Genomic DNA, 25576 nt, shown 5'->3' on the forward strand with positions numbered 1-25576 from the left:
GCAGGCCACCGGTGTTCTGGAGTGGTCATTCTGAGTTCAAACAGCTCACCACACAGTCCTCCTCTGGCAACTTCCTGTGGCTCTGATGCAGTCACTCCTAGGTCAAGCGACCCACCGCGCTCCTCCTCTTCCTACGGGCAACCTCCCGGTGTTCAGGAGTGGTCGCTCTGAGTTCAAACAGCTCGCCATGCAGCTCCTTCTCTGGCAACTTCCTGTGGCTCTGATGCAGTCACTCCTAGACCAAGCGACCCGCTATGTTCCTCCTCTTCCTCCAGGCAAACCCCCGGTGTTCAGAAGCGGTCACTCTGAGTCTAAACAGCTCGCCACGTAGCTCCTCCTCAGGCAGCCACCCGGAGCCCCAGTGGTTGCTCTGAGTCCAAGCACTGTGCTGAGCCGCCTCCTCTACAATGATCCCAGTTGTCCTGATTTTGTATTTTAAACTACATTTTCAATATTGTATATTTTCAGTCTGTAGGTAGCTAACCTAATCTTTTTTCTTTTAATTCAGAAGAAAATGTTTTGTGACCATGGGGAATAAAGGTATTGCCTAGAGGCAAGGCTGAGAAGCATCACTTGGGAATGTTAGTTGTCAGCAAAGGTATCTAGGGTTTCTGAGAGGTGAGCACCAGCTCTGTTCCAACTGTAGAAGAGATTTTACTTTTAATTTGCTGTTAGTGAATTTGTTTCTTTTAGCAAACCCAGTGTCTAGGGATATCATTATATATTTAAAAAACCTTCCTTGCATGAACTAAGAAGAAATGTGCTAAGAATTATCTGGAATTTTATGTATTTCTTCTCTCAAGACTGTATAATTTAAAAAATTCTCAATCTCTTTTCCCTAAAAGATATTAGAGCAAAATTTTAAGACTGTTTAGTCTCAATGGAAAATGGCTTTAATTTTTCTAATATAATTTTTAGGTAACAGTTAAATGCTTGATTCTTTTCTGTCATTTTTTAGGGAATAAAAAAAAGATCCAAATCATATTAACTAATACTAGTAAAACTTGGATTAAGATGAAATGAAATTGTTTTGTTCATACACTGGTGACAGTCTGCCATTTCACATCTGTGTAAAATTGTGACAAACTTGCATTGCCATCAGTAACCTGCCCCTGTGTGTGTCTAGCACAGTCTCATGAAATTAATGATTTAGTTCTCAGAAATGAATTTAAGCTATACTAGATATTAAAACAACTTGAAAGCATGCCTTTGTTACTTTTCTGGCATTTACAAATATGTGCTGGAGATAGCCAATATAGTCTGGTCAAAACAATAAAGGATAGTAAATATTTAAGCGTGTCAGAATAAAAAGAGTTAACATAGTTAAACTTAATCCTGAGTAATAACTATTCAGGCCACTGGCCTGCTTTTGAACTGAGAACACACCTGCTTCCCTTTGTGTCCTTTGCCAGAATGTGTGCAACCCTTCGAGCTGAAATTTCAAGGACAGTCAATACAGATTACTGCAGAATCTCATTTATATGACACCCTGGGTGTTCTGAGAAGAACCTGGGAAACCTGTGCTATACTTTATAGACCAACAGCACTTCCATATTAGGCTTTGCCTTGGCTCTGGGCATGATATGGGCCCCTATTGCATAATCCCTCTTGATGGAGAGGTACCTCTTGCAATGAAAGCTAAATGCATTATTTTGACTACTCAGTCTTCCCAGCTGCCACATGTCTTATTTTATGTTGAGTGTGCAGCTGGTTACAGCTGCCTAGAGATGGTTTCATTCATTAGGGTCTTTTGGTGAAGGCTGATGCTTCTTCAAACTCAGATCTTGGGTGGTAGGTGTTGCCACAATGATGCTGATGAGAGAGTCTAAGCAGCTTTGGGGCTTTGATAGGATTCCTCTGACTACAGAGGGATTCTGAAGTCTCAGGTTCCAACCCTGACCCAAAACACTGTATTATAGATTTACCATTAATCCTTTTCTAAAAATTTTTTTTTTCCTTTTCAGGATAACTTTAGTCATCCTGTCTCTATTCTTGAATCCTCAAAAACAGAAAGGACAATGTAGGGGAAAAACACAGGATGATGGCCTTTTAAGATCCTGTCCACAGAGTCACCAACATTTTGATATTATCAATGGAACTTGCCCTCTTTAAAAAAAAAAAAAAACATATAAAAATTGTGTATCTGTGGGGTCCAAAACAATATTTTAGACTTGTATATGTTGTATACTGTTTCAACGGGCTCTGTATATGTATATCCTTAGGTATTTATCATTTCTTTGTGGAAAAAACATTAAAAGACTTTTGTTTAAATTTTTGAAATATAATATATTATTATCTGCAGTCATTGTACTATGCTATAGAACACCAGAATTATTAAAAATATGGAATACTTCATGAATTTGCAAGTCATCCTTGCTCAGGGGCCATGCTAATTTATATCATTCCAATTTTTTAGTATATGTGCTGCTGAAGTGAGCACAAGAGCTTGAACTCTTGAAATTCTTATTTCAAAGTTGCACAGAAGCTTGAGACCAAGTGAGTGAGATGGGAGGTATGTTGTGGATGTCAGAGCAATAGGTAAGAAGGAGCAAGCAAACCAGCTCTGGATGCTTACACTTGGGCTGATGTGTTGAAAAGAAACAATTTTCTATCTCACTTTAGTACTGATGTGAATGTCTGCCTTATGTTTGTTAGCACAGTAAGATCAAAACTTCACACCAATAATACATCTTTTATGTTTTCTTTCCCTCATTAATAATCTGTATGTGCCTATTAGGAATATTTTGGAACATCAATATGTACAAATGTTGATTAGTCAAAATTTTACAGTAGATTACAGTGTGAATCTACTTCTTGGTGGAATACTTCTCCTCACTGCTGTTAGCATCAGTGTTCCTCCTCTGCCTGGATCCCATCACACTGCCTAGGAAATAGTACATTCCATAGGTAGACAATATGAATTAAGGCTGGGAACAGAGGAGGCTCATCTTCCTCTTAATTCACAAATTTGCTTTTAGAGTTTACTGATTTCTGCCTTCTTCTGAATTTACGTTTGTTTCTTTGTAACCTCGTGTGTGTGCGCGCGCGCGCGCGCGCGTGTGTGTGTGTGTGTGTGTGTGTGTGTGTGTGTGGTATTGGGGATGGAACCAAGAGCTGCTTTGTAACTGAGCTATATCTAGTCTTTTTATTTATTTATTTATTTTTATTTTGAGACAGGGTCTCAATAGGTTGCACCAAGGACTGCTTTATAACTGAGCTATATCCTAGCCTTTTTATTTTTTTATTTTGACACGGGGGTCTCAATAAGTTGCTGAGGCTGGCTTCAAATTTGTGATCCTCTTGCCACAGCCTCTCAAGTCATTGGAATTACAGGTGTGAGCCACCATTCCCTGCTGTAACTTCCTTCGTTCGTCCTAGTTTTATCCTTTGTAGGCAAATAACATAGTCTGAATAAAGAAAGAAATGTGTTCTCTTAAAAATGAGGAATAATTCTTAATACTAACCATGTACCAGGCTCTCATCTGTTTATATGAATGGTCTCATTACTGTAATCCTATTAGATAATTCCTAACAATACCCTGGTTAATCAAATGTTAGGTGACTTGCCCATGGCCATACAATTGGTATGAAGCTTGGAACTCAGGCTGTTCCAAGCTAGACCTGTGCTGTGCCAGTTCTCTTGCTTTGTTTTTTCCTTTTTTTTTTTTTTTTTTTTTTTTTTTAAACCACCTCAGGTCTGGCTATTCCCTTTTATCAAAGTAAATAAATATTTACTCTTAAGAAAGAGTCTTCATCATTTTTGCCTGTTCACCCATGGTTATCAATACTTGTCTGGTTTGAGGTTCTCTTTCCCAGTCTAGTCACACTTGTGACCACTCAATCAAGTTGTGGATGGACAGAGTAGGAGGAGGGGACCATGCAAATTGCTGCTTCTATATACAAAATGGACACACCTGATGGTTCTCTTTGGGCCCTTCCGTTTGTCTTCCTCGTTGAGTGACCCTTGCCAAATGGTTTGCTGATCCAAAAGAATAGTGCTCTTCCTTTGTCATCAGAGAAAACATATTTTAGAACAAGTTCTAGTGATATTTTCCCTTACCTTTTTACACATGGTTTAGCATGTACATTTTAATGGAGTGGAAGCCTTTGTATATATGAAAGACTTCAAGGAGTTGAACATCTTAGGAATTGTAATTATATGCTAAATTAGGATGACAAGCAGCAAATATAGAAAGCTATTTAACTTTCCAATCAGCTTTTATAATTAGAATAATAATGGTACAGTTGAACACTTTAGTTTTTCTTGTTTTCCTCTATTTCATTTATATAGTTACGTGATTCTTAGTATTATAAATCTTAGTGTACTATACCCACATCTTAAAATATTTTATTAAAATACATTGAAAGTGGACTTGATTCACAAATTGATTTTCTTATATTATGGACAATGCTCATTCTCATATTAAATTTCTGCTTCTGTTCTATGTCACTGTAACTACATTTCCATTTTATTTCAGAAAAATCAAGAAGACCTGGTTCATCCCTGAGGTAAACTCAATATAAGGTGGGCTGAATCAGGTTGAAGTCAGTCAGTGTAACTAAAATAAATGTAATGCATTCTCTTTCCTGATATTACATGTTATTAAGTTTGTATTGGAATGTACTATTTGTGGGAACTCTAGAATTTAGAAATAAAACAATGACTATGGTAGCTGATCTTATTGATTATATACCAGGTGCCCCCTACGCAAGGAAACATGATGTGTATCATGGCATCTACTGGATTAGGCTAGAATACCCCCTCACAGGAGATTATGCAAGGCAAGGAGAGAGGGCTGTGGGTGAAACAATCCTCCTCTACCCTCCCTTGAGGTACCCATCATGTTTGAAGCCACTAAACCTATAGAATCTATGGAAGGGAAACAAATGCCAACAAATAATAGTGCACCAGTTTTCTTATCAGCACCTGATGTTTGGGCCATTCATGGTTTAGAATTATTTTTCTTCATTGTAATTCTGATAGGCAGGCAAATTATTCTGAGGCAGCTTGTTTTGAATGTCCCTGGGCATAGTTTAAAAAGATACCTTGTATCTATACCTTGTATGGAATCATTTGAAAGTTAGCTGTGGTTTAAAAAGTTAAATTGTTTTCTTTACTTCTGTATGTTTCAAAGCCTTTAATATGGCAATGGATATTGAGAATCTAAGGGATATCAGCACTTTTCCAAACTTATTTGACCAGAGAATCTTTTCATTTTTGTTATTTTCTGCAGAATGCCATCCAGATTTGGTATTAAGTGGGATATTCTTTTTAAAATGATCTTTTGAAGACTTGTTGGCTAGCTGAAATAAAAAGATCAAATACGGTAACATTAGTTCAAATTGGGAATTGAAACAAGATTAGGACCCACTTCCATTAATAATGACACAAGCTATTAATCTTTGTTGACTGTTTTATAAATAATGCTAGAAACTTTGAATACCAGCCATAAGTTAAAGGAGGACTCCCAGTAGTTTATAATGTCACTATTCATCCACTATGATTCCAATAACATTTGGAAAGTCCTTTTGCTTGCAAGAAAATCTAAGTTTCGTTGACAGGCCATAAACTTTACCTCCCTTTCTGGTCCTCCATATATTTCATGTCCTTTGAAAATCTTTCCAGTTTCTACTGAGTTTTTAAAAGTAATGTGTCAGGTTCTAATGCTCCTGCTGGTTTGAGGAAAAATGCTCTCACTAATAAATTATAATGAATTGTCAGTCTCAACAGGCCTCTGACCCTCCATCAGTGGGGGGTTAGTGGCTAACCTTCATTTCCCCCTCTTCTTGTTGGAGCCACTCTTCTTCTCTACCCTGTCCTCCTAATTTATGGGTGGGCTGCCCACAGGACAACTCACCTGCAAAAATAGTTCATGCTGTGGTGTTTATTATACTAAGTAGGTTCCATGCTGACTGAGAGTTTTTACAAGGGGATGGAGTTGCTGTCAAGATCTTCCATCATCTGAGCAAAGCTGGCACTTGAATTCTCTCATATTTCAGCATATTAAATTGAGTGGGGGTGAGAATAGGATGGATGAGAGTAGGGGAGCAGACAGTAGTGTGAAGTCTGCTTCAATGTCTTGTTCAAGGGCCTCTGTGCATGTGACTTCAGTAAAATGTATCAACAGGACAGCAAATAAAAAGGCATGCATCAGAAACATTAAACCCATGCTCCACTAGCACAGGGTAATGAAAAATCTCTGCAGCCTACGTGAAGGAATGCTAAGATGTGTAGCTTTCAGTTGATTTTTTGGTGAGCTGAGTAAAATATTCATTGGACATATTTTATTTATTCTCTAATTTTAAACATTCCTGGCTTATTAACTTAATATGTTCTCTTTAAAGAATATTTGTAATGAATCCTGGAGAGAGAGAGAGAGAGAGAGAGAGAGAGAGAGAGAGAGAGAGAGAGAGAGAGAGAGAGAAAGAGAAAGAGAGAAGCTCTCTTAGGGGCAATTATTCTGAACACAGCAGTTTTCCCTGCAGTGGGTCTTCTATGCATTTTTTCTGTAGTAGTGAAAGAATAATATATATTCTTTTTATGGCCTGTTTTTTTCTTTGCCTAAGATTGTAAGTATTTCTCATATTACTAAAAACCCTTTGTGAATGTACATCATTTCTAAAGATCTAAAGTGTTTTACAGTGGGCACAGTGGCTCATGCCTGCAATCCCAGCTAGTTGGGAGGCTGAGGCAGGAGGATCACAAATTTGAGGTCAGCCTGGATGACTTAGTAAGAACCTGTCTTGAAATAAAAAACAAAAAGGGTCAAGGAAGTGGGTTAGTAGTAGAGCAACCCTGGGTTCAATCCCCAGTACTACACACACACACACACACACACACACACACACACACACAAATTGCTTTACAACATTCAGTATTGTTTGGTTATTCTCTTACTGTGAAATTGCCTTAACACTATGCTCTGCAAGGTGAACTTTTATTTTTTTCCTTTTCTCCTTCCTTCTAACATTAATCTCAACTCAGTTATCTGTTATCATTCTCACCAGGATTGGTTTATTTTAAAATTATTCCTCCTCCTCCTCCTCCTCCTCCTCCTCCTCCTCCTTTTTCTTCTTTGCAAGTGCTGTCCTAGAGCTCAGGACCTTTGCACAACCTCTGCCTACAGGACTTTCCCCAGATCTGCACAGGCAGGCAGGCACCCAGGAAGCTCTGGAGGAATGATCCATGCAGTCACTCATTCACTGCTGGCTTTGTCCTCTAGGAATATGAACTTCTTGTCTGTCTTGTTTAGCACCAGATCCCCAGTCCTTTAATGGGCACTTTGTAGGTGGTCAGTGAATACTCGTTGAATGAATTTGTATTACCAAATTATTGGGCCATTTTTTTTCTTTTGGGAAGACTTTATTTATAATATTATGACAAATCTTCATGCTTAAATTTTTACCTGCATTTAGGATTATCTCCTTGAAATCATTAATGAAAAGTTCCAGGTTAAAGGGGCTAAGCATTTTAATGGTCTTGATATATATCCGTTGACTTTCATGGTAGGTTCTGTTATTTATTTCAGCTGTGAAGCAGTGTGTTCTTACAACCTTAATTTCAACTCAGTTATCAGTTATCAGTCTAATCAGGATGGGTGCATTTTTAGACTAAACAGAGCAAAAATTTGGACTGTGTAGTTCTAATGTGATTTCTTCAATCATTGTATATTTGAAATCTTCTGTTATTTGTATTTCCTCCTTTGTGAATTATATGCTTGCTCTACCCCATCATTCATTGAGTATCTTTGTAATTTCTTATCAGTTTATACATGGGGCTTTTTTTTTTTTTTGGTAAATGTTAGTCTTTATTATATTTATAGTAGTCCCCACATAACTACAGAGGTATAAGACCCCCAAGAAATGCCTAAAACTAGAATTTTTCTTTATACTTAAGAGTACTGGTTTTTCCTATTTATACACGTCTGTGATGAAATTTAATTTATAAATTAGGCACAGTAAATGATTAACAACAAAAAATAATGAGAACAATTATAACAATATGCAGAAATAAAGTTATGTGAATATGACCTCTTTTCGTCTCCTTTTCTCAAAATATATTACTGCACTGTCCTCATTCTTCTTGGGATGATGAGAGATGATACAATTCCTACATGATGAGATGTAGTGAAGTGAATGATGTAGCCATGGTAACATGGTATTAGGTTATTCATAAGGGTTACTTAAACACAAGCATTGAGAAACCCAACAGTCAATCTAGTAACTGAGAAGGCTACTAAGTGACAACTGGACAGGTAGTGTACACAGAGTGGATACACTGAACACAAGGATGATACCTGTCTTAGGTGGGACAGGACCACTTGGCATGAGATTTCTTCTCACTAGTTGGAGTGGAATACAATTTAAAACTTATTGTTTCTTTCTGGAATTTTTAACTTAATCATTTCATATCATGCTTGACTTGGAAATAAATCTTGGGCCTACTGTAATAAAAGTACATTTATTTTGTGTTCAATTCTTGCCACAGAGCTTTTAGAGACCTGACATTTTCTGAGTGATTAGAGTGCCTTTTGTTATTCATAGTGAGCTCTTTTCTGCCACATCTGAGTTTATGTTAATGATGCTTCAGATGCTTAAGTGTCTTCTGTAAAATGGTGTAATGTTTGTTTACAACTTACAAATATCGTTCTATACATTTTAAAAATTTTTTAAAAATTTTGTGGTGCTGAGGATCAAACTCAGCATCTCATGCTTGCTAGGCAAATGCTCTACCATTGAGTTATACTCCCAACCCACTCTTCTATAAATCATCTATATATTACACATAATTCCTAATAGCAATGTAAATGCCTGTAGTTTTAAAACTATTATTTAGGGAACAATGATAAAGATCATACATGTTCAGTACAGACACATTGTTAAAAAAAATATATTGATCTGCAGTTGGTTGAATCCAAGGATGTGGAACCCACAGAAAAGAAGGGTCAACTGTGCAGCCTAGAAATTCTGGAAGGGGCCCGCTTCCCTGCCTTTAGCTCTCAGTGTCTCCTTGACTCCTGTTTTACATTTATGGATATTCAAAAAATATACATATAACATACATATAGAAAGTTTGTCAGGATATGCATAGGTGTATTTAAAGACTGAGTTCCAATCTGAAATATTGCTTTCACCCAGAATTCTGGAAATACCATGGTTTTTTTTTTCCCCTTCTTTACATGAAAAAATTTCCAAAATATCACACACATACACTTCTCTAGTGTAAGAAAATCATGTGGATGTAATGCTTATTTAAAGGCAATGTGTTATTGTTTGAATATGACTTGTTCTCTTTGAGAGTCATGTTGAAATTGCCATTATGGTAGTTTTGGGAGTTAGGACCTTTAAGGTGGATTAATGCATTTCTTGAGGGAGAGGATTAACTATGAAGAGAGAAGGTTTTATAAATCAAAACTGCCCTTGTATTTTGTCTCTTCTGCATGTAACTGATTACCCTTCCACATTTCTGCCATGTTTTGATGTAGCACATGAACCTCTGACCAGATGTGACCATGGACTCTTGAACTGATGACCTTCAGAAGCATGTGCTAAATAAACCTTTCTTTTTATAAATTACCCAGTCTCAGGTATTATGTTATAGCAATAGAAAACAGACTAAGATACAATGAAATAAAATTTTTGAATTCATTATTTTTAAACACTATTCTTATAATTAACCTCACTTTGCTTGTATTTAAGGTAATTTTTTTTGACTATATGCTCATAGGTGGCCCCAAATTGCCTGGTTCTCTTTTAAATCTGGATTTTAAAACAATACAATAAGGTTGCCAGACATTATATTTGTTCTGATTGTGGAACTTATCAATAAAATGGAAGTGTTGAGGGGAAGGAAATTTTGAATATTTTTTTAAGCATTGAAAAATTATTTCAAGAGGAAAGGTGGACTAACTGCTGGCAGAGACAGTATGAACAAGATGGTACAGACTCAGGGCTCAAGGAGGAAAGTCTGTTACTATACAATGCACCCTCACAAAGTCAATGCTGAGGAGATGAACAAGTACCACATTAAATGTTTTTTCTCTTTCTACCCAGGTAACATGTCTGAGTAAGCAAGCAGATGCAGAGATTTAATACTTTGTGAGGACTGTGCAGTATTTGATGGTCTGTTCAAGTTCAGTCAGTTATTTACATGAGCTCTGTGTTAAGAGTTGTAAAATTTAATAAGCAGCAGATGGACATTTGTGAATTGGTCTGGGGGTCTGCTCCATGCTAAGATGTCCAGGGCATCTGGTTTCTGTTATGTCAGTGATGTTGCTTTGGTTATTGTGGAACTGCCAAACTATCAGAATCCTGCCTAAGGATTATGTGTATCAACATTGATACTCACCACAGTTACGGCATGGGAGAAGCCTTCCATACCACTGATGAGGTCATGACTGTGTTCTTTCATAAATATGGAGAGTATTTTCAAGGAATTGGGGACCTATGGGACATTGGGACTGGCGAAGGTAAGTATTATGCTGTTAAATACCACTTGAAGATGGGCTTGATGATGAGTTTTCTGAAGACATTTTCCAAGTAGCTCATGTCCAAAGTAATGGATGTTCCAGCCTACTGTGGTCTTCTTACAGTGTGGTTAAGGCTTATTGTCTGGGGATCAGTTAGGTTGCTTTAATATGACCATTATGTGTGGAATTTGTCAAGAGCTTCAACCTGCCTATGCAGACACTAGAAGGAGGTGATTACACCATTTGGAATGTTGCCCAGTGCTGGACACAGAAATCCCTAATGAGCTTTCATACAGTGACTATCTTGAATACTTAGAGACAGATTTCAAGCTTTACATCAGTCCTTCCAATACCACTAACTGGAACACTACAGAGTTCCCAGAGAAGACCAAATAGCAGCTCCCGGAGAAGCTAAGAATGCTGCCCCGTGCACTTGGCAGGTGATTTCTGAGAATGCCATCCTAGAAGAGAATGGCAATGAGAACAACGAAGACCCTGACAAGTGCCTCTCAATCTGTTCCTCTGAGAAACAAATGGCTTGTGACCAGAGTTGTCCAACTAGGACAAAGAGGGAGAGAGTGGCCACAAGAACTCTTCCAATTTCAAAACACCAAGTCAAAGCAGTGGATAAAAACAACAAAGATCCAGAAGAGAAGAAAGAAGTCACAGAACAGGAGAAAGTCAAGGAGAAGCCAGAAATCAAAGGGGTTCGAGAGGAGGTCCTGTTGGCCCCAGCAGACCTCTCCAGCTCAGGTTTCTTGCAAAGGTCCCCACCTTTCTCCTTCAACCTCTCAGATTTTATATTTTCTATTTCTCTGTGTATTTACATAAAAATATATTAAATGTAAATATCACTAGGGCCTTGTCGGGAACCGGGTTCCTGATCCCAGGGAGCCATGCTGGGGAACTCTTCCAGGAGTTGCCTTCCCTCATCACTTCCTAAGTCTTAGTTTTGAACATACAGGTTTGTGTGGGAAGGATGCAGCTGAAAACCTAGGAATGCCAAGGACCTGCTTCACAGCTTTGGAAAGGTGCACTTACTAAGTGTTCTAGATGGGGTAGCTGACTGTTCAGGGACCTCTGTTCTTTTCAGGCTCCTAAGGTAACAGCAGGCACTTTTACATTGTTTCTGTTCTCATTCTTCCCCCTGACCTCAAGTGAGACAAGAACTAACCTACCCTCTGACTTCCCCCAGTTTTGCAGTGGAGATTGGTAGTCTAACTTCCTTTTGGAGATACTAATTTCATTTTTGTGAGTCTCTTTGTAATAAAATAGTAAATTTCTATTAACCCTCCACCCCCCAGAAAAAAGAAAGCTTATTTCAAATACAATCTCGTGGAAGACTATTTCCACCACAGAAATAAAACACACCTGTCTTACCTGCTATCACCATGTTAATGTTTGTTACTGTCTTTAATTTTGATATCTAAGATGATATAAGTAGTAAGAGAATATTCTACCTTAAGTTAGACATTGAATACTGGTCTCAGGCTGTGTCTGTGAATCACACATATTATTGATCTTTTTGGGGATTAGATACTATTGACATGAAATGTTCAGGGAATGATACATGGGTAAATCTTTCACAGTAAAATGTGACTTGGGATTTGCTTCCAAAATTCTAATGTTTTATACTTATAAAATAGTTAACTAGAAGAGATCATCATTTTTATATATAAGCATAAGTACAATCACAAATACACTTGATAACTGTATATTTTGTAACTTGTAATTAATGTTCCAAATATTGATGGAATACAGAAAATGTTTATCCACAAAAGGAGTATTCACACTGACTTAATTTGTCCAAATTAAGATAGCCTCTTTTCCTGGTGGGATTTGTATTTATAGACAAGATATTAAGGATGTGACCAGGATCCCAATATCTCAACTTTTCAGATAGATAATGTGTTTCCTTTTTGCTGGGACAAGGGACCTCATGACTCAGCAATTGGTTTGACCCTATGTTTGATTTCATCTGGACCTGTGGCTAGAATTGTTTTGATTATTGATTTGATAGTGCAGAGACTCTGTTACATTAGTTTTCATCTTTTCCTTCCTGAGGTTAAAGTGTTTGGATAGCAGAATTATGTAGAGATGGAAACTCCAATGATTAAGAATTTAAACAGCAACTTGTGAGTTTATATCTATCTTCTCAACACCTTCACTAGATGTCTAATAGACATTACAGACTTCACACGTTCAAGAAAACTGATTTTCCACCCCAATACCACACGCAAAGAAACCTAAAACACAAAACCTGTACTCTTCTATTGTTTTTTTCAGCTTTTTCACTGCTGTGACTAAAAGACACAACCAGAACAATTGTAGAGCAGGAAAGGTTTATTTGAGGACTCACAGTTTCAGAGGTCTTAGTCCAAGGGAACAATCTCCATTCCTTGGGGCTCCAGGTAAGGCAGAACCTTGATCATGGCATAAGAATGTGGCAGGGGGAACCAGTATCATTAAGAAGCTGAGACTCCATTCACCAGATAAAAATATATAATCCAAATATAGGCCCCAATTCCCACTTCCTACAACCACACCCTACCACTTCAATTACCACTCAGTTAATCCCTATCAGGGGATTAATTCACTGATTGGGTTCGGATTCTCCAATCGTTTCTCCTCTGGACCTTCTTGCATTGTCTCACACGTGAGCTTTTGGGGAACACCAACCACCTCTAAACTATAACACCTATGTTTCTTCAGCTCAGTAAGTGGTCTAATTGGTCACCTAATCTTCAACCCCAAATCCCATTAAGCATCTTTTATTATTTTCTTTCTCTTATTCTTCATATTGAGTCTATTAACAAGTGAATGAACTCATTTTCAAAGTGTATCATCCTGTCCACCGCTACTCTAGCTCAAGTCACTATGGACTTCACTCTGGGCTATTGTGATAGTCTCTTAACACACTTTGTGCCCTGACTCATGCATGATTTCAAACTAGGTTCTGCCTACCATTCTGACTTTATTGATAGATTTGAAAAAAAATTTATAGAAAAAAAATGTAAAAAAATTTACATTTAGGTTCAGAGTAAAATTAAGAGGAAGGTACAGAGATTTCCCATGTACTCCCTCCCTCTCCCCCTACATGCATGGCCTTCTCATTATCAACATCTCCCACCAGGGTGGTATCTTTGTTACACCTGATGAACCTACGTTGACACCTGGTTATCACTCAAAGTCCATTGTTTACATTAGAGTCTACTCTTGATGTCATATGTTTAATGGTTTTGGACAAATCACTAGATCACAGCTTAAAATTTCACCTCCTCAGAGATTTTCCTGACCACATAATCTAAGGTAGCCCTTCTGTCATTTTAGCCTTTTCTGTAATTTAACATTCTTTTTCTTTTCCACAAAATATGTCTAGCATATATTTTCTTGTCATCTGTAAGTTTCATAAGAGAGGTGTTTTACTTAGTTCACTAGCACATCCCTCACGCCAGAAGAGGGCCTGGTACACAGTGGTGTTTGGTGAATAAGTTACTAAAAACATGATAATAAAGTTCTGGAATCTACAGCCTGGTGAACTGCAGCTGTGATATACACTTTCCAACCTATTGAAACTTTCTCCTTCTCTCTCCTCTAGCAACTGTTTTGCTTTTTCTGTATCCCCCTTTCCCCTGGTCTTACTTGGTCTGGACCCACCTTTTCTCTTTGGGCATCATCTTCCCCTCTGACCTTTTTCTTCACCATCACTCCTGCCCCTTCAATCTTTGATCCAAACTGAGCAGAAAAGTTGCCTGAGAATTCATTTTAAAAATTTCCTTTACTTGTTGAATAAATCTTCAGTTCAATTGTTCTTCTTAATTTAAAAAAACAGGTAGATTGAATGTCTTACATTTTTTTCTAAGAAGAGACATTCATTTTTATTATTGCTTCTGGGTCAGTAATCCTGTAGATTTGAGGAAAGTGCTTCCTATTCCCACTCCTATTCCTCTTTGAATGGTGCAAAAACTTCTACACATCTATAATTCTGGAGCTTAGTGGGAAGAGAGCCATTCCCAGAGGAGAGGAACTTCATGGGCATTGAAAATAATCTAGAAATTAACTCCTCTCCCACCTCCTGGGGTCCTCTTTCTTGAGATGGTTACCTGAAATGTGAGGATGAGAAGCTATAAAGGACACAGGAGGTCCCTAATGGAAGGGAGCTGTCTTTATGCAACTTCACCCCACATGTGATCAAACGCCAGACACCTCACAACAGCAACAAAGAAGGATCTTTGGTCTTACTGCACCTCAGTTTCAATGACTGATCATCAATATGTAGCTGACACTTGTAGTTGGGAAATAATATGCTAATGATCTTACTGGTAAAAGAGTATATCCTGGGTTATTTTGTCTGTTTATGGAGTTCTAAGGACAAATGGCTCTGCAGAGAGGGGAAGTTACTTAATGAAAATGTGTTCTGAAGACTCAAAAGTTCAAACCAACAACAATTGTTAGAGAGCCAGGATGGGGTAGTCACTGCAGTGTGAGCGTGTGTCTATGTGCCTGTATATGTGTTACTGAGTGAGTAGAGAGCTTCAAATTCTGTACCTTGTGCACATTATTGGAAGATTACTAGTGAGTTTTATTTATTTTTTTTCCTTGTGCTTTTCTTTCAAAAGTATTCAAACAAAATATTGACTCACCTCCCCTAAAAAGAAAGATTCGTAAATTGTGGATCATCATTGTGGTATTAGGTGGGGGATCACCTTGCCTGGTATGAAGCATTTCTCAAATCTGCTTGACCTTAGACACTGTGTAGCTGCATCTCTCAGAACTGGACATTTGGAGAACCTGCAGTCTAGATCACTAAAACTCATTCAGTCACTGGATCTACTAGGTAATAAAGTTTTAAAACATAACCTGTGCTAACTGAATGTGGAAATTACAGTGGAACAGTATGGAAGGTCACCATTACTTACTAAAGTAACTTTAGTCAATTCCTGTGTGCCTGGTTGCATTCAGCTGGCCTCATTGTTCACAAAATACTTACTCTCATCTCTACTTTTGCATGGGCCTCGTCTAACTTCCCTTAACTCTTCTAATCATTCTTTTGAAAGATTCAAATGTCTTCATTCAACTATGTATGGTCACTTATGGATTAATAGTTGATTTCTCTAATCTCCTCTTGCTTGTACTTGAAAAAACTCAACTACTTTTGATGATAAGAGAAAGAGAAAAGAATAAAGGACAGCCACTAATTAAATCAAATAATTTATTGGTTATGGTCTCAAAATATAGCACAGTGCTATTAGAATATGATAAGGACAACAAAATCAATACTTTCTTGTTTTCTTGTGCTTATGAAGTGGGTAAGAGGGCTCAAAATATATTTTTCATTCTTTGTATTTCTAAATTCCTCATTTAAAATGTGAAATGCCTAGGAATATTAGGTATGACTCAGCAGATTATAAAAGATTATAAGTTCTGCATTTATTAGAGCTTCTAAGATAAAACAGTTTTGTTAATGAAGAAAATATTTCTGTTAAAGAAGAGCTTTATTATGTGTGCTGATAGCTCTCAACTTTAGATACAGATATGAATCCCAGGATGTTTTCACATTTAAAAAAAAATTATGACATGCAACAACTGAGAAAAGTTGTTTATTTATCTGAACTGGGAGAGAGAAAATTCCTCAAGTGGTTTCCATTCTTTCATGCCAATAAGGCTATTCACATGTGAACAGCATGAGTCTTGGGAGGGGGAGGAGAGGAAAAAGAAAGAACTAGAAAAGTAAATAAATTATTTAAAAATTTGGGTGGTACACCAAGGATAAAAACATGAGAATATATGTGCTTCTGTACAGACTGTCACAAATCTGGAAAATAATGTTGAAGTGCCATTAAGAATTGACCCAAGATGTAATATTATCTAACACTTGCAGGCAACATGTGACACAGATTTTAGCTGTACAGCTGTGAAGACACCTGCCAGTGCCCTCTACCTCCTCAGATTTCTTGCATCTGCATTATTGAAAGATCCGATCTGATTTCCTAGAAGGGATTTCTTTCTATGCATAAGATATGGTGACTTCAAATATATTATTAGGATCTCATGTGCCTTCCCCTTTTTAATGTTATTTCTTTTGTTAAGAATATAAATTACTAAGGGCACATTCAGAATTTTGAAATAATGAAACCATTTATAATCACTTCTGTCTATGTAGTTTATGAACCTCCTCATTTCTAGTTATTTGGCAATTAAATATGATCTGCCTTTAAATTGAGAGGACCTATGATGTATTCTAGCTTTTCTTCACAGTAAGGAGATTCTCTCTAGAGCCTCTGACTTTAACATGGAGGAAGAGTTCTCAATTGCTAGAAGTTTCCAGGAATAGCCCAACTGAGAATTCTTTCTCAGGTGGAGGCAACATGCCCACTTTAAAAAAAAAAAAACAAAAAAAAACACTGAAGACAGAAATTTTTTAAACCAAAGTTCTGCAGTTTCCACCGTCAAGGTCAAAGGAGGCATTCATTCTTTTTGCTCCATGCAAGGCAGTCACTGGTTGTATATCAAAGAATAAAACAGGCAGAAATTCATTTCCTCAAGGGCCTGATATCCTAGTAGAAGAGATGTCATAAATAAGATAAATAAGAAAAGTACACAGCATGTTAGGTAGTGATAATAGATAAGGAGGGAAAAAATGGAAGAGTGAGGAAACATAAACTATTAGAGAGTGAAGATTGCTGAAGTTTAGTTACAGTGACCAGGGAAGGTCTCCCTAAAAAATGTCCAGAGTGGATGCTATAGTGTGTCCTGAAGATCCCCTTCTGAGAGGAATGTTGGCAACTCATGACTTTCCATTAAGTTACTCTCCAGGAATTGCCATTAGGAAGACAGTCCTTTAACTGAGGTCATACCTGGAGGGAGTCTATTTGGTGACTGGAGAATGAAGGGTTGTAAAGACCAAGTGCCTTTGTCTCAGGACAGTAAAATGCTGAAAAGTCATGCCAACATCAGAGCCCCATGAAAAAGACTGAGACCCTGGTGTGACTGCATCACTGTTCACCTTTTTCCTCTGCACAAATCCCTTCTCATGTCCTAGTCTCATAAAACATTCTAATTGACCAAAGTGCTTCCTTTGGTGAAAGGTGCCTCACTCTGGTGTACTGTTTCATATGCCCCTATGTGGTTGCTTTTTTCTCCTAGAAAGTTTTGTTTTGATTTCTGCTAAACAATAACAGAGGCATCAGTCAAATAATTTCAGTGTTCTGTTCTGAGTTAATTTAATTTGTATATTTGAATCTATCCTACAGCATAAGTCATTTTTTTCTTTGCCCCAGGTCCTCATTTGTACCCTAAGAGTTGTACTTGTAAATACCTATAGGGAACTGACAGGTGACAGAAATGAAAGGAGAAGGTTAAAAAAAATAAAAATAAAAACAGAATGGCACAGACTGGGGAGGGTATGTGCCTCATTTGAGAGGGAAAGTCAACATTCAGCAGCAGCTGATTTGTTATTAAGCTGTAATGGCAACTCAATATTGCCAGAAGATATACCAATTTTTATCTGACTATGACTGAAATTTTAATTTACTTTAGGGTGTAACTTCTCTGAATTTTGGAATGTTGACAACTAAATCAAAAATTTTTAAAAAACACTGTGTATGTCAAACAAACCACAATGAAGCTGCCCATTTTGGTCCCAGGCATTGACAGAAATTTTTAAAATATTATGATTTACATATGAGGGGTCCCCTAAAAGCTTACATATGAGACAATGCAACAATGTTTAGAGGTGAAATGATTAGATTATAACATTGAGACAATGCAAGAATGTTCAGAGGTGAAATGATTAGACTATGACAAGTGTAACCTAATCAGTGGATTAGTCCACTGATATGAATTAGCTCGGTGGTAACTGTAGGGTTTATATGCTGTCCCTCGTGAGTGTAACTCTCTCTTCCTGATTGCCATGCCCTGAGCTGCTTTCCTCCTTCACACCCTTTAGTCATAATGTTCTGCCTCACTCTGGGCCAGAGCAATGGAGTCAACCAACTATGGGCTGAGACTTCCATGAGCACCAATTAAAATTTTTCTCCTTTATGTTGTTCTTATCAGGTCTATTGGTCACAGTGATAAAAAAGTTGACTAATAAAATATCTCACACTGTTATATACAGGTTGGAACCTGCACTGGTTACTTTTCATGCATCCTGCACATAAAATACCCCCATTCCTTGCAGAATCTGGGCAGGTATGTTTGTCCTACTAGACAGTAAGTATTTTTGAAGAGAGGGATTTGGTGGTGTCCCTGTGCTCCCTGAAGCATCTATCATGTGCTCACATCTGGGAGATACAGAGGATGTTTGTTCAGTGAAAAGAACAGCAAATACCACAGATTTTCATTCTCCAATTCTGTTTTGAGCATTTCAGGTTACAATATTATAGCAAAAACAAAGTAAATTGACTGTAAAAATCAGTCTTAGTGGGAGAGTTTTCCATTAAGTTGGCACCAAAGGACTCCTTAATAAAACTCTTTGACTTCGATTTAAATCAATAAGTGAAAACTGGTTTTCTACTAAAGTTATCTAAACATGGTCACACTTTGAAAATATAAATTGTAAAGAGTTCAGTTCAGCATGTTTTTTACTGAAATGTGATTACAAGAACATGGAAGATTAAAGTCATATTTACATACAATAGGATTAAATATTATTTATGCACTGAAAGTGGCTCTCTGTGGTAGCAGCATAGCACACATTATAAAGACATCCCAAATCACTCTGAAAATATTTCTTCACAGCAGAACCTCAAATGTCAACATTAACAATCATATAGCACATTTTACTAGTGTTCTTAGTACCAGAAAAAGCCTCTTCCTTGCTATTTATAAAACATTTTCATCTGCATTATCTCATTGAATACAGTTATCATATGACATGGAACTAGTGAATTATTTGCAAACAAACATTTTATTTACAAAAAATAAATTCCACATCGTGCTGACCTGATGAGATTATGTATTTAGTGCAATTCTTAGCAAACCAACTAAAGAACAGAAGGTTAAAAAATACTTCCTGAGGCTATCAGATAATGCAAAGTAGAATATTTTTGCATCAGTGACAAAGGATACCTAGAGATCATAATAGTTATTATTAATTACTTAATAATTTAAAAATTCTGCCTTGGGAAGTCTCAAGTAATTATACCTTGAAGAAACAACCGTGAGAAAATATGTTTGTCTGTATCTGTCATAAACCTATCTATGTGTCTATGCTGCTTTTTATGCATCTATCACCTGTCTATTATCTATCTATTACATATCTAAGAGTATCAACAGAAATAATAAACTAAGAGCTTCTAGCAATCCATAAAAAGAAGAGAACACTCACATAAGAGGACAGTTGAGTGGCAGTTTATTGAGTAAGAACAAATCACCTGCAAACAATGGAAAAGATATTTAATCTCAATAGTGATCATGCAAATTTAAATGATAATAATGCAATTTTTGTTTCTTATATCTAATAAGTAGAGTTTAAAAGCTTGATGAGACTGAGTTCTAGCTAGTATTTGGACAAACAGGTGGTCATACATTGCTTCAAGGAATATAAATTGGTCCAAATATTTTACATTGCAATTTAACAATACCTGTAACAATAAAAAATACATATACCCTTTGATATGTGATTTTAATTTTAGAAATCCATCACACAGAATGTTGCCTTATAAAGATGTTTCTTCATGGGTGCAACAGTGTTCTGTAATAACAAAATATTAAAATAATGGACATGTCTGTCAGCAGATACACTATGATACACTATAATCCAGTTATTAGACAAAAAAGGTAGATCTATCAGCAGATGCCAATATAAAAATTGCCCACAATAGGGTGAATGAAACATACAAGAACAAAAACTGCTCAGTTTTTGTAAAAATTATAAAAATTCCTTATACATACACATTTGAAAACCTTAAAAACATAGCAGGCATCCAGAAAGATAAACATACTAGTGGTGAACTCTGGACATTAGAATTGGGAAGGGGCAATTTTTTATCTTATACTTCCCTGCGATTTTTATTATTATCAGTCATAAAGATTCTTCTTTTTTATTGTTCCTTGTGACAGTGCTACTTTATGAAACTTACCTTCAGCATGCAAATTTATACTTCATAGGGCAAACACCCAGGTTTTTAAAAATTAAAATCTCAAAGATCTAGTTAAGAGCTCACTGTGGTTATAACTTATTCAATAGACAGTTTATCTGGTATAATTTGCTTTAATGGAATTTACATGGAACATATAACACATTTTTGGAACATCTTAGTGTTTTTATCATCCCTACCTAAGGCCTCTGGCCCCAGAGGCGAGCAATATCCAGTGTTTGAGATTTAAGAGCTAGTTTAATTATCTGAGATATGGTGAAAGCCTTCCTCTTTTTTAAAATACACAAAAACATTTTTAACATGGTTCATTGTGGCATGAATTTATTTCTACTGTGGATCAAATTATTACTTTTCAAATAGTACTATGCAGAATAAACACCAGATGAGCCCTGGGTCATGCACATCAACATTGATTTATTTTGTAAAACACACCAAATACTATTGTGTTAGGTGTTCCCTCATTTCACAACAAAGTTTTGAGGAATTGGTATTATGTCCCTTTTACAAATGAGAAAACTATATACTAACTAAGCTATAGAAAAGTACTAATTAATACAGTTAAAAGTTGCAATTAATACAGTTCCATATTATTTTAGGGAAGCAATATGCTATAGCAGAAAGGACCAAGTCTTTCAGGTAAAAAGTTATCAAAAATCTTGGCAGCAACGCAATTGACTATGTGATTAAGGAAGTACCTGGGCTGTTGTGGGTCACAAGATCAGAAAGCAAAATATTGCTGCACCTCATCTTTCTGTAACTGTGAACTGGTCAGTAATATACACTGCATTGTATGGACAAATCCAAGAATATATCCTCAGATAACCAGTACAGCATATTTTGAGAGAGAGTTATAACAAATCCTAGCTATAAAGCCAGTTATTTTTCTGCTCAACAAACATATTACAGCAGTGGAATTTACTATTGTACTCTGCCACTAAGGTAGTCCTAACCCAGCAACATATGCAGGGATGATAAATTTGTGAGTGTGTCTGGTAGGAGAACTGAAACAGATGTGCAGAGCGAGGGACATCAAAGTTGAAAAGATCATCTCAACAAACAGTAGTTCTCCTGGACACAAACAGCATTTTTAAGACTTGATTTGTTATATTGTTCTGGCAAATTAGTCATGATGTATTCAGACGTGCAGTATGTGAATAATTAAAACAAACAAGCAAACAATGAGCAGCCATTAGTTGCTTTAAAAGATTACTACTCAGCAGAAAATGTCATGGCATACATTTGAATCATCTGGGGTAGCAGTCCTGTCTAATCCTACCTCTACTGCTCTTCCCCATCCACCTTTCCAGTATGGATACATTTGCCATGTTGCCTTGGTAAGGCTGAGAGTCGGGGACAGCAATGGAGACCAGCCTTCAAAATTCTGGAAATGCTGACAATCGGAAAAACTGAGTTAAAGGCTGTGAAAACAGCAAGCATGGGGCAGATGTGGTGTGGCTTAGGGCAGGGGTTTCCGGTTGGTAGAACTGAAGTCATCATCATGTAGGGGTTTCATTCAGATGCTGGAATTACAAATGGTTTTTAAAAATGACTGTTATGCCTATGCCACATATAAGGGATATTTGAAAATTTTTTTATTAATTTATTATTACATGGTTTACTGTAAGTTTATTATATGTAGGATCCAGATTTAATAAATTAAGAAATTTATAAATTAAATAAGGTGATAAAAACATGGATTATTTCATTTTATACAATAGATATTTTCATATTGAAGAGAAATGGGCCCAAACACAAATTAAAAAAATATATATATGCAGTTCATTTTCACTTTGGCTTTATTTTCTTACCTTGAAAACCTCAACAACTGAAAAGATTTGGGCTCGTGAACATTTCAAAGGCTTTGCCAGAAAATTGTCTTTATTTGGTATTTTAGTAGCTTTTAAATTCTAGTGTTCCTATTTAATAGTCGTTAAGACAATATAAGCCACTTCTCTGTATTTCTGACAAATCATAAATTGCCTAGATAGAAAAATAGCATTATAATGAATTAATAGCTGATGACTGTTCAATATCAGATCTGAAGACTGATTTCTCATTGTGTGCCCCTAGTGAAAATGCTGTTTTATGGAAATGACACCTCAGCATGCAAACTCATACTCCATTATGACTTTCATATCACAGACACGCAGTTTACTGATTCAAAAAATAGGTGTTGTTATGTGCTGTGCTACTGGAATTGAATTAAATTATTAAACACAAGCTGCCAAAGAAATAATAGTGCAGCAGAATATTTTTGTAGCTTTGTTGATGAGCCCGTGTGTTCTTCAGTGTTTGTTTGCAATTATAGGAATTCTCAAAAAAAACAAAGACTTCAGTTTTGAGTTGCTGTTTACAAGAATAAAGAATATGCTGTGCAGCAAGGAGAATAATTAACATTTGACACTCATTTCTAAAAATAGATACAAATATAAGTCAGTGTGCACATTTAGAAATTGTTTTTTTAATTTCCTGGATTCTGAGGGAACGTATCAAAGTGTTCTTTTGGTGGCCACAGCAGCAGAATTTCTTAACCTGAGTGGTCATGTGTTCAAATGAAGCAATCATTAGTTGCCAGTTACAGTTATCTTGCCAGTGCTTTCTTAAATCTGACGAATTCCATGTGTGAATCATCCATGTGAGAATAGAGTAGCATACTGTAGTTGTGCTAATTTCCCTTTTTATGTGTGCTCTACAAAGAAACCAAGATATTAATACATTGATTAAAAGGCATATATAAATGTGTTGTGACCATGGACAAATAGAAGAGTGAAGTTAGAATCTCTATTCCCACCCACTGTCGTTCTGAACTTAAAATATTTTGTCCAGAGCAGGCTGTGGAGAGTCCTGAGGGACTAACCCAGGATACAAATTTAGCATGCACTTTAAACTTTGGTTGTTCTATCTTTCAAGCTGAATTTAAATCTCATTAATTTTTAGTGAAAGCACAATAGTTAAATATCCTGCAGATGTAGCTTGTGTATTTAAAATTCCTTAGAAGGTTTCCATTTAGGATTTTTACTACATTAGTTTGATCTACTGTGCATGGCAATATGGCATATGCATTTCTCTCAGGATGTGCAACTTGATTTTACACTGTGGAAAAATCCAGAGCGTAAAATATTAGCATGAACAGTGTCAAGTGTCGATGCTAATTCTTTTATTACTGTGACGTTATTTAAGGACAGCAATCATTCAACTATCTTAAATGATAGATATTAGAGCTTGAAAAATAGCTATCTGATCAGTCAAGATATGTCTTTGGAAAGAACAAAGTTCTAGAAAGTTCTAGAAAGGCAACAGATATAAATATCTCTCTAATGAGATTTTTCCCTGCAAATACAAGATTACAGATCTTGTTGATACCAGTGAATGAAATCAGAATATGACACTTAAATATTGTTGTATATATATATATATTGCAAAACAAATTTGTTCATTTTTGGTGACACTGAAAGTATTTCCAAAGAAGGTCCTTAGCAGACCTTCACATTTTAGCACTTAATATAGATGTCTTATGGGATGAAAAAAAATCAATATTAATTTTGGGAACTTCTTCTAAGGAATAAATGAACTGAAATATACTGTTAAATCAAAATGTTATAGTTTACATTGCCTATTTTTAGAAGTTATGCTAAATATAAATTTCCTGCAAAGATTTAGTTTGTGTAGAAAAACTTCTATACAATTGGTTTTCTGTTGGATTCAAATTTCTTATCTGAATATTTAGGAATAAAAACCACAAGTCTTTTATCCAAGTATTGTGTGGAAAAACTGCAAAATAATTAGTGTAGGGATGGAGTAATACTATTTTATTTCATTATAGTGTTTCCATAGCTGACAGAGCATTGTAAACTATATTATTTATAGCCCTAAGATACATTTGAAATGAAGATGTTAATCCCAATTTAAAATTCTGGAAATGCTGATTCTTTCTAAATTAATTTTTATCATTTCTTTTTAGTTATACATGTCGGCAGAATCCATTTTGATAAAATTATAGAAGAATGGAATATATCTTATTCTAGTTACAGTCCCATTCTTACGAATGTACATGGTGGTGGGATTCACTGTGTTGATTTCATATATGTACATGGAGAAAACTACATCAGATTCATTCCACTGTCTTTCTTTTTCTTACCCCCTTCCCTCCTTTCCTTATTTTCTAATCTACTATATTTCTATTCTCCCCTCACTCTCCCTCCCTTTATTGTGGTTTAGCATCTACATATCAGAGAAAACATTCGACCTTTAGATTTTGGGAATTGGCTTACTCACTTAGCATGATAGTCTCCAGGTTCATCCATTTGCTGCAGATGTCATAAAGACTGAGTTATGCCAATTCTTGAGTGCTAAATAAGAGAACTTAAAAGGGACTGGATTGTATATTGAGGACAAAAACACAGTACACATCACATTAGTGAAGAAAGATAAATTACCTTTTAATATTAGAGCTTCTACAACAGGATTATGCACAAATGGCAGCAGAACAACTGAGGTGCCTGGGGGAAAAGGGAGGCTGGTTCTGCAGAGACTGAAAAGGTTGATGTTGAGCAGAGATCTGAAGGACCCAGGAGCTTTGGTCAGTGGGCAGGTGAAGGAATGAATGGCAGGCTAGATAGGGAGGCAGAGCTAGGAACAAGGGTGCCATGCTGGGGACTACACAAAAGTACTGTGGCCAGAGCCACAGTTTGATGTTAGATGAAACTATGGTTGATGTTGGGACCAAAATATGCAAAATCTCATATGCTTTGCAAAGACTTTAGATTTAATCCTATAGGTTAGAGAGAACACTGAATTTTAAGCAGGGGAATCACGTGCTGCTAGATCTCAAGTTTCATTCTAGCTCCTGCTTAGAGAAGTGATGGGAGGGAAACATTTTGAATAAGTTTTGAGTTCTGGTTCCAAAAGATTCTGGTGTGACTTACTGACCTTGGTAGTTCTGGAAAGGAGTTAGTTGGAGGGTTGGGGAGAGAGTGAAGGAGATGGTGAGAATAGGCTGAGATT

At 36.5% G+C, this 25576-nt stretch overlaps 1 non-coding gene and 1 pseudogene across 1 annotated transcript; one reads left to right on the forward strand and one right to left on the reverse strand.

The window, feature by feature from the left end:
- The first annotated feature begins 527 nt into the window (after positions 1–527).
- LOC124989230 (histone deacetylase 1-like) overlaps positions 528–25576 on the forward strand; it is an 82315-nt pseudogene continuing 57266 nt past the window's right edge.
- On the reverse strand, positions 2337–2440 carry LOC124989889 (U6 spliceosomal RNA). The gene has a single exon (XR_007109696.1). It is a non-coding gene; the product is annotated as a U6 spliceosomal RNA (small nuclear RNA).

This window comes from Sciurus carolinensis, chromosome 7, assembly GCF_902686445.1.
Source record: "Sciurus carolinensis chromosome 7, mSciCar1.2, whole genome shotgun sequence".
Taxonomy (NCBI): domain Eukaryota; kingdom Metazoa; phylum Chordata; class Mammalia; order Rodentia; family Sciuridae; genus Sciurus; species Sciurus carolinensis.